This window comes from Oryctolagus cuniculus, chromosome 9 (assembly GCF_051225735.1).
Source record: "Oryctolagus cuniculus isolate XC-2025 breed Fujian yellow rabbit chromosome 9, ASM5122573v1, whole genome shotgun sequence".
Lineage (NCBI taxonomy): Eukaryota > Metazoa > Chordata > Mammalia > Lagomorpha > Leporidae > Oryctolagus > Oryctolagus cuniculus.
The window spans coordinates 119,496,522-119,507,489 of record NC_142875.1 but is presented as its reverse complement, the minus strand read 5'-3'; the positions used below and the strand labels follow the sequence as shown (position 1 = coordinate 119,507,489).

General features: G+C 37.4%; 1 long non-coding RNA gene across 8 annotated transcripts in view; it reads right to left on the bottom strand.

The window, feature by feature from the left end:
• LOC138843880 (uncharacterized) overlaps positions 1 to 10,968 on the bottom strand; it is a 57,302-nt gene that overhangs the window by 45,472 nt on the left and 862 nt on the right. For 4 of the 8 annotated variants that reach the window (XR_016213550.1, XR_016213554.1, XR_016213553.1 and 1 more), the window contains exons 2-3: positions 9,809 to 9,872; positions 8,404 to 8,460 (exon numbers count right to left, since the gene is read on the bottom strand). This is a non-coding gene — a long non-coding RNA (uncharacterized LOC138843880). Of the gene's footprint in view, positions 1 to 732; positions 1,727 to 2,962; positions 8,461 to 9,528; positions 9,691 to 9,808; positions 9,873 to 10,968 lie in introns of those variants that run through there. The other 4 variants (XR_016213551.1, XR_016213555.1, XR_016213552.1 and 1 more) reach the window with 4 other exon arrangements.

Genomic DNA, 10,968 nt, shown 5'->3' with positions numbered 1-10,968 from the left:
TCCCTTCCTCTTTCCCAGTCTTCATCTTCCTTCTTTTTCTTTCAATTTTTGCAGTGACATACTTTGAATTTATTTATAATCATAAGCTTGTGTTAGGAGTTCAAGTAGAAAGTTGGAAGGGGTTGCGGAAATATCTTTTTATCCATTTGCTTCTCCTATACCCTGAATCTAAGGCCTGGTTGGCTACACAGAAAACTGCCTTAAATACTCAGTTTAATTTTACAAGCTGTGTATGACATGCATGGTATAAAAAAGCACATATGCACAAAATACACACCTGGAGTTTTATATAGACCTAGATGAATCTAGGAAAGTGTCAAAAGTAGTGTTAAAATTCTTTAAATATCTTTTCTAAAATTTGGGCAATTATACTAGCAAGCATCAATGAGAAGTTACTTTTAGAATTCTTCCTATAAATTCTTAAACATTTGAATGTGTTAGAGGAAAGTCCAGTTCTGATGAAAAGAACTGAAAATTTTATGAAGGAAAAAGTAATTACATAATTTTTGTTGCTAATTAGTTTAATAGTATGTTTAACAGACTATGTGAGAAATATTTGTAAATAGCATATCAAGAATCAGTGTTCCAGTTGCAGTACCTAAGGTAGTTTAGTTTTTTTATTCATGTAATTAACACCCTTGAAATGTTTATCTTAACATTTCTGATGAAATACTATCAAAGACTCCAAATGTAGATCATGTAATGCAAATAACACCCACACTTTAAAAAACCTAGATTCATTTATTTTTATTAGAAGTGAAAATTGGTTCACTATTTTTAGTCTGAATAAATAAAAATGTGCAGTTTATTGAGGTATTTGATTTACCACCAACATTTGATATAACTGACAAAAGTGTAAATAACAGTGGGAATATTCATATTTTCTAAAAATCACTGTCCTTAGTACATTTGAAGAATGCAGAGGTCAGCCTAGCTTCCTTTATTTTACAAATATTTTAAATCCCCTTGTTTGTTACTTGTGCAAGTTCATTATTCGTGATGCACCCACAATGGGTTGACAGTAGCTCCCTCTGATGAGGAATTGAACAGGTAAGCTGCAGAGAGTTCAAAATTGATTTATGTTTCTTTCACAGCTGGTGTTTAAGACCTTAACTTGAAGCAAATGATCTTCAAAGCAATGCCACTGAATGCAGCCAGTGCATGGCTCATTCTACCTGTGAAGTCTAACAGTTGAAATAGATTCCGCAGCTGTTATCTCTAAACATCTTTTAAGCCTGGCTGGAAGAAGTTGCCTTTACTGTGCACATTCAAGGGGCCGTGTACATGACTTTTACTACTTGACGTCATTTACATGGAAGGTTCTCTCACTCCCCTCTTGTGCTGTCCCACCATGTCAATACTGAACTTGTGACAAGAAGTGAACGTCCTATCTGGATTTTCCCAAGTCAAAGAAACCAATGCTCGTGAAGCCATAATCACTAAGATTGACAGAAAACCAACGAACAGACCATGTGGCCGTACTCTAGGTACAAAATCAGTGGGCACTTGGATGCTGTTGCTTTCCGATGCCTTACTGTTCACGGAGCGGCACCTGAACGTTGGTCAGTATGGTCCTTGGGCACCCTCCAGTTGCAGGAGCCTACGCTCCAAAGCACAGACACCTGGACACATGGAACGCGGTTCCTTGCTGACCCACAGCGATATACTTCCACATTCTGTTCCTTTCTGAATCCCTTGGCCTTTCTTAAACCATAGCAAATCAAATCTAAGGAAGGACAATTGGGGGGAAACTCAGATTCCACTTGAACTCTTTCATATTCATTGATTTTCTAGATAATGCAGTAGATATTAAAACAACAGGGTTGAAGAAGACATATTTGCAGAGCTCAAGAGATTTGTATTTACTTATATGTTTTTATAATTGAGAAAAATGAATAAATATAATACAACATGTGTCTTAGAAAAAGACTGAGACTGAGACACATGTTGTAATGTATAACTGATACAAATGACAGAAGTGTAAATAACAGTGGGAATATTCATATTTTCTAAAAATCACTGTCCTTAGTACATTTGAAGAATGTTGAGGTCAGCCTAGCTTCCTTTATTTTACAAATATTTTAAATCCCTTTGTTTGTTACTTGTGCAAGTTCATTATTTGTGATGCACACACAATGGGTTGACAGTAGCTTCCTCTGATGAGGAATTGAACAGGTAAGCTCAATTCCATGGCCCACCCTCAGCTGTTGTGGTCATTTGGAATGTCAACTAGTAGACGGAAGGGTCCTTTTTTGTTTCTTTTTCTTTCTACATTTCAGATAAATATTTTCTCAAAAACCATAGGCTATTTAAACTAGCACAAGGAGAAACCAAAAATCTGAGTATTGACTTTTCTAATAAAGAAAATATGTTGTTAAATAAAAGCAGTTCTCCATGGAAAACTCCAGGCCCACATGAGTTCAACACTGAATTCTAACCAAAATTTAAAGAATAAATAATATATATATTTTTTGACAGGCAGAGTGGACAGTGAGAGAGACAGAAAAAGACAAGAGAACTGGTCTGAATTCATTTTATGAGGTCAGCAAAATTCCGATATTAAACCAAAAACAGAGTCCATAAACTCCCCCCCGAAACAACAGAAAAAAATAGACAGATGTCCTTCATTAAGAAATATGTAAACATTCTAAATAATACATTTGTAAGTTGAATCTGAAGATAGATAAATATTGCATGACCTTGGGAAATTTATCCCTGAATTTAAATGGTTTAACAACTTATCTTGGTTTATTAAGAGGATAAAGGAGAAAAATGTGATCTGAACAATAGACGCAGAAAAAACACTTGACAAAATTCAACCTTCACTCATAATAATAATTTCTTTCAGCAAACTCTGAATAGCAGGAAATGCCCATGATCTGATACAGATGGTCTATTCAAAGCCTGCACATGACTTACATTTTTTGACAAAGACTAAGTCCTTTCACACTCAGACTGAGACTAAGTCAATGAAGATCACCTTTATTCTTTCTGTTTAACACCCTACTGGACATGCTCACGGGTGCAATAAGGTAAAAAAAAAAAAAAAAAGTCATAGGATACAGATATGGAAGAAAGAAGTAAGGCTTCAATTAAAAGTGACATGATCATGAACATAAATCTTTACAGAAGTACTAGCATTTATAAATAAACTTAGCAATGTTGCCAGATACAAAGACATTTCTATAGAACATTAGTGAACAATTAGAAAATGATTTTAAAAATCATTCACAGTAGCATCAAATCATAAAATGTTAGGATTGATTTAGTGGCCTGTATGTAAGATCTATTCATTGAAAAATTCAAAATTTATTTGACAGATAAAAGAAGACTTTGATTAAATGGAGAGGTATGGTGTGCGCATGGATTGGGAAGATGTAATGTTAAGATTCCAGTTTTCTACAAGTTGACTTGTAGATTCAATACAGCCACAATCAAATTTTCAGTAGAATTTTGTATAAATTAAAGGCTAATGTTAAAATTTATAAGAAAATAAAAGGTTCATTGAGCAGTTCAAATAATCTTGAACATGAAGATAAGATCTGTAAAATCAGACTATGATTTCAAGACTTACTATAAAGTGATAAAGACAAAAGACTAGCGGGGATAAGCAGAATAGAATGTGAAGTTTAAGAGTAAATCTACACTATGGTCAAGTTATTTATTTATTTTTTGACATGCAGAGTGGACAGTGAGAGACAGAGAGAAAAATCTTCCTTTTCCGTTGGTTTACCCACCCCCTCACCCCCCCCAATGGTCTCTGCGGCTGGCGCACTGCTTTGATCCGAAGCCAGGAGCCAGGTGCTTATCCTGGTCTCCCATATGGGTGCTGAGCCCAAGGACTTGGGCCATCCTCCACTGCCTTCTTGGGCCACAGCAGAGAGCTGGACAGGAAGAGGAGCGACCGGGACTAGAACCCGGTGTACCGGCGCTGCAGGCAGAGGACTGCAGCCTATTGAGCCACGGCGCCAGCCTGGTCAAGTTATTTTTGATAGAGATGGTAAGGTAATTCAATGGGGAAAAGTTAAATTTGTCCATTTAAAAAAAACTCCAGTCTTTATCATACAAAAAAAGTGAACTCAGAGAAACTGATAAAGCTAACTTCAGAATAAATTATATGACCATGTATTTCTAGAAATAGATGTAGGAGAAACTATTTGTGATGGTGAGATAGACAAAGATTTCTTAGGAAAGTTAATGCATTAATTATGAAAGAAATGGAAATTGGTAATTGGACTCGATCAGAATTAAAACATTTTAAAGACACCAACAGTAAAATGAAAATGCAAGTCATTAGCAGGCAAGGAATATTTTGAGTATATATGGCTGGCAAATGGTATATTCAAAATATAGGAAGAAAGTTACAATTCAGTAATACAAAGATAAAGGTAACCTATGAAACAAAATGACCAGAAGCCTGAACAGACACTTCACAAAAGAAGTGTGTTAGTTTTCTAATGTTTTGTAATATATTGCCATAAACTGAGGGGATGTATGAGAATACCCACTGATTATGTCTTGGTTCTTCAGATTGGAAGTCAGGTGGGCCAGACTGGGTGCTTTGCTTAGGGTCTCTGAAGCAAAAATCAAAATGTTGACCACTGTAAGTTCTTACTAGTAGGGTTCATTTTCGAGTTGGAAAATCCACTTTTAAGTTCATTCAGGTTGCTTCTTGTGGTTATAGGAATGAAGTCCCAATTTTCTATCAGTTGGCTGTTCAGGGACCATGGTTGGGTTCCTGAGGCCACTCTGAATTCCTTGCTCTTGGTCCTCTTAAACCTCAGATCAAATATTCATGCATGTTCACATTTCACTTTCTCTTCTACCAGTAGCCTGAGAAAACCCTGCTTGTATAGTGTTCATGTATTTACATTAGGCCTATCTGAATAATCTATCTTATTTTCAGCTTTGAGGTATAGTTGGCAAAATTGTGTAGGTGGGCATTGAGCCCGTAGCAGTCAAGATGCTGCTTGTGTTACTCATATATTATATATTATATTAATTATTAGATCTTATCAGAATTGCAGCTCTGCTCCTGATTGATGCTTCCTGCTAGTCACACTCTGGGTCCATGTCACCTACACGGGAGACCTGGATTAAGTTCCTAGCTTTTGTGTTTGGCCTGGCCCAGCTGTTGCAGGCATTTGGGAATGCACCAGTAGATAGGAGATTGTAATTCATCTGTCTCTCTGCCTTTCAGATAAATTAAATAAATATAAAAGCATACATATTTTACATGTACAGCACAATGATTTGAATGGTGACCCTATTCAAGCTATTTAATGCCTCTATCGCCTCACATAGTTACTTTATTTTAATCCTTATGGTGAGAACACTCAAGATCTATATTCAGCAAATTTCAAGTTTACTATATGGTATTATCAACTGTGGTCATCATGCTGTAGGGTATGTCCTCAAAATTTATTCACCTTAAAACTGAAGGTGTGTAACATTTGAGCAACCTCTGTCCTTCCCACCCCTCTACACCTTAGCCACCAAACTCTGCTCTCAGTTTCTCTGAATTTCACTTTTTTCTTCTTGGATTTAACATAGTGTCTGTTTAGATGTCATACATTATCTATCTGTCTTTGGCTTTTTTTAATTAGGATTTCTTTTTTATCTTTGAATAATATTCCATTGTGTGTACATATAACATTATATAATATCATGCCTAAATAAATACTTACTAACCTAATAGTTTAATAAAATAAATATTATAATTCAGTGATTAAATATGTAATGTTACAAATAGGCCACATTCTCATTATCCATTTGTCTGTCAGTGGACACTGAAGTTGCTTCTATAGCTTGATCATTGTAGATAGTGTTGCAGTGAACATGAGAATGCAGGTATTGTCTCTCCATGACACTGATTTTTTGTTTCCTTTGGATTTATACTCAAAAATGAGATTGCTGGATTATGTGATAGTTCTATTTTTAATTTTTCAAGGGTGCTCCACACTGGTCCATAATGACTGTTCTAGTATTTTTCCACTAACAGTGCTGAAGAAGTCCCTTTCTGCACAAATATTTTCACTAATTCTGTAAGGTACATCTTGATCTTGTTGACTGTTTAACTTTTTTGTGCAGAAGATTTTTAGTTTGATGTTGTCTTACTTGTTTTTGGTTTTGTTGCCTGTGCTTTTGGTGATAATAGAAAAAAACCATTGCCAAAATCAACGTTAAGAAGACTCTCCTCTGTTTTCTTGAAGTATTTTTATCGTTTCATATCTAGCATTTAGAATTCAATACACTTTGAACTTACTTTTTGTCTATGTGTGACATTGGGGCCTAGTGTTAGTTTTTTGAATATGGGCATCTAGTGTTACCAACACCATTTATTAGATAAACTTCCCCTGTTGTGTGATCTTACACCTTTGTTGGAGGTCCTTTGACTGGAAACATTTTGGTTTATTCCTGGACTCTGTTCCATTGACGCATGTCTGTCCATATGCCAGAACTATATTCTTTACGATAATTTTGCAATTTGCCTGGAAGTCATGAAATGTGATGCCTCTAGCTTTGTTGTTCTTTCTAAAGATTGCTTTGGCTATGGGGTTCTTTAGTAATTCCATGTGAATATTAGAATTTTCTCAATATTTATAAGACACATGCAGCCCTGGTCTTCAAGCAACACAAAACCACATCCCCTGAGGGTGTGTTGAGCAATGTCTTATAGCAGCCATGGCTGTGGGCTACTTGAGAGTACCCTCTGCAGCAGACTGGTCTACTCAGGGCCAATAAGCACTGCAGGCTGTCTGCTGTGGATGGTGCTGAGGTCCTCAGTGGCTAAGCCTGCTGGGATCCTGCAAGGAGCCAGCTGCTGTGGACTGAGGTCATCCACGGTGTAGCTGATTCGGATAGCTCCTGCCCTTCTTGGTTCCCAGCCATCTGTAAACATTGCTAAGCCAAAATTCCTGGGGGCTCCTTCTGTGTAGTTATTCTCCTTTATTTTGTTAGTGCATGGTTGTCCAGTTGTTTTTTTTTTTTAAATTAATTTTTATTTGAAAGGCAGATTTACAGAATGACAGGGAAAGAGAGATCTTCCATTTGCTGGTTCATTCCCCAAATGGTCACAAGGGCTGGAGCGGGGCCAGTGTGAAGCCAGGAATCAACAGTTTATTCTGTGTCTTCCACATGTGTGGCAGGGGCCCAAGGACTTGGGTCATCTTATACTTCTTTCCCAGGCACATTAGCAGAGAGCTGCATTGGAAGTGGAGCAGTCAGGCCTTGAACTGGTGTCCATATAGGGTGCTGGTGTTACAGGTGCTGGCTTTATCTGCTATACCACAATGCCAGCCTCCCAATTGTTGTTTTTTATGGGGGATAGGTTGTAGTTATTATCCTTTTTGTGATCCACTGTGTTGATGCTACAAGTTCTTACTTGGATTTCTGAGATCTCTCAGGTCTATGTTTATAGGTGGATAGTTGTCTCTCTATATTTTTTTTTAGTCTGGGGAAAATAAGGCTAGTTCCTTCTACCAGCTTGTCGAAGTCACTCCTAATCTGCCTGTTTTAAAGTCAACTAATTAGTAACCCTAATATCACCTTCAAAATCTCTTTGCCATTTAAAGATAATTACTATCATGACAATAAAGCATCACAAAGCTCACGTAAATCATGTTAGAGTTCTGACTTCCATAAGAAGATAAATGGATTTCAGTAAGCACATGAAAATCTATGCTCAGAATCATTAGTCACAAAGCAACTTCAAATTAAAAGCATATTCCAGAACTTGTTCATATCCAGTAGAAGGACTAAAATAAAAAAATCAAAACGCTAAATATTGGCAAGATAATGGAACTAAAATTGTTAAATATTTGTAGAATAAATGTAAAATGCTTTTATAACTTTGGAGAATATTTTCATAATTTCTGCAAAGTTAGGTGTATAATTGCCACATGACCTAGCAAATCCACTGGTTGGCACTTAATCAATACAAAGGGAAAAGCTATATGTACAAAACTGTTCACTGTTTCACCACCCCGAAAGCTGAAAGAATCAAATGTTTACAGACAAGTGAGTCACAAACAGATTATTATATTATTCATGTAATGAAATTTTTCATCATCAAAGAATAAGCCATCAATACATACAACACCATGGACCAATCTCAAAGGGATGTTTAGCCAAAAAGCCACACATAAAAGAGTATGTACTGTATGATTCCATGGATGTAGCATTTGTGAACTAATCTTTAGTGATAGATATCCCGTCAGTGGTTGCCCTAGATGGTGATAGTTAGATTGACTAGTCAAAGAATTTCCTAGGGAGACATAAATATTCTATAACTTTTTGTAAATAATGGGTATGCCAGAATACCTTTAATTTTGTGCATACAATGTGTCATTTTATGTAAATTACAGTTAAAATATTGACTTTAATATATATATTTATACTTACAATAAACATATATGTTTCTGACAGGAGGAAGGATACTTCATCTTCATAGTTATTATTCTGGAATTTAGAGGTGATAATGGAGACAAAATAAAAATTATATTTTAAATTGGGAAAGAAGTGGATCACTATATACAGATAGTGACAGTAACGTGGTGACAGTACTGGGATTATTATTATTTTTTTTGACAGGCAGAGTTAGAAAGGTCTTCCTTCCATTGGTTCATTTCCCAAATGGCCACCACGGCCGGCGTGCTGCGCCGATCTGAAGCCAGGAGCCAGGTGTTTCTCCTGGTCTCCTATGCAGGTGCAGGGCCCAAGCACTTGGGTCATCCTCCACTGCCTTCCTAAGCCACGGCAGAGAGCTGGAGTAGAAGAGCAACAACCTGGACAGAATCCGGCACCCCAACCGGTACTAGAATCCCGGTGTGCCGGCGCTGCAGGTGGAGGATTAGCCAAGTGAGCTGTGGCGCCGGCCATTACTGGGATTATTGAGAAACGTTAGTAAACTATCTGGATGTAAGATAAATAAATCATGTACTAGAAAATATATGTAAGTAATACGTTTTTAACAATACAAAATGTGAAAACAGAAATTTGTGTGATAAACCTTTACAATAAATATATAGTTCTATAAAAGTTAGCAGTAACATGAAAACATGAAATTTCTTTGTAAATTGGTTTCTAGATTTCATGAAATTCCAATGAAATCTCCAAAAGAGAATAACTAACAAAATTTTGCAAAGAGTAAAAATAGGACTGGCACTACCAGGTTAAAATATAATTTAAAGCTATAGTAATCAAATAAGTGTAATAATTTTAATAGAATAAAAAAATTGAAAACCAGGTCAGTCAAGCTGACTAGGGAGGTCAGAAAAGATCTTTCTATGAAATCAGAATGTCGGTGGGATAAAGGTGGCATTGCAAGCCAGGTTAGAAGGAAAGGGTTATTCAGGGAAAGCTGTTGGTGTCATGAATAAAATATTAACTGAAATTCTCATCCATGACACATGCCAAAGTAAATTTCCAAACCAAACAACAGCAGCAAAGACCCTTAAAAAATGAAGGTTAATATTTATTAACCAAAACATTGGAATACGTGACAATAATAAAAAGCTGTTGATTTACCTACAAATAAGTTTCCTGTAGCGGAATGTTCATTGAGGGCAGAGACCTTGAGGGCTGCCACCACGACCCTCTGTGTCTAGCGCATGATGCACACTTTAATACATAAAGGATGAATGCAAACGTCTGTATTCTCTAAAGGCAGCATCCCTAGAATTTTAATGACTAATTGAGAAAAGATTTGTCACATACGATGCAGCATTAACATCCTTGTTAAAAGTTAACACAAATGATAAGAAACTTCATTAAGACCTGTTACGTGGTCAAGTATGAACAAACTCACCTAGGGGAAGTACAGAGAAGAATGTTGGGAAATGTTGAGTATTAATGACGGAATTCCATGTTATCTGTCAAATTACAGAATTAAATGTAATACATCATCTCATACAGTTAAGGGGAGTTAATACAAACTTTTTAGAAAAGTAACTTTTACATACTCTATCCACAGCCTTAAAAATATTTAGCCTGTTTGAACACGTGATTACTTTTCAAAGGATTTGTATTAAATTTCCTGCCATAAAGATAAAATTAAGCAGAGAAGTCCACCATAGGATCAAAATTTGGCAGCTACATGTCCAACAATAAGAAAATGGATTTTACATGATATAGTCACACCATGGAATACTATGCAGCCATTTAAAACATTTCTATTAAGGATCTAAAAACCACCTGAAAATAATTATTTTAAAAGGCACTATGAGGAGACGAATTATGTTGTGATACCAGCAATATTAAAATAGACGCGGGAGACACGGAGTGAAGCTACCAGGCTGAGGCGTGTGCGAAGGGGCAGTGATGCTCTGACTGCACTGATGGCCTCGCTGGGCACCACGTGCAGCCCATGACGCCTCAGGGGACGGATGAAGGGAGCTGGTGCACCTGGAAGTTGGGGGACTTGGCCAGTCATTCGCGAGGGCCAGTGTTTGATGTCAGTGAGGCTGCCTCCCTACTCTGCGACATTAACCGACCTTTGCTTAAAATACAACACCATGTTTTCAGTAGCTTCATGGCTGGGGGGGGAGGGGGGCTCGCTGGTCTCCCTTATAATTTTTTATGTGTTGCAAAGTTTGTACAATAAGCATTTTTAAAAATCATAAATGACCTTAATAATAGTCATTCTTTAAAAAATCTCTAATTTTATTTTGTGTGGTCACAATGAGAGTGCATGTTGTGGGACACTGCGCCCCCTGTTTCCAGCCCTCACTCTCACCCCCAGAAGCCCTGGGAACCTCTACTCCCCATTCTGCTTCCCTGGGGTCTCCCAGGCTTCCAGCTCCAAGGCCAGGTCCCCCTTCTTGTAGCCCCTCTGTCTGCCCTCAGGCGCCTGCGTCGTTCACAGCCCCAGGATGCAGTCTGGGAGACCCCTCCTTTCCCCCCCGCTTCCGGGGCCCCTAGTGGCCACGGGTTCAAACCCCAGGCACGGAAGGAGGCCTGGCATTGTAA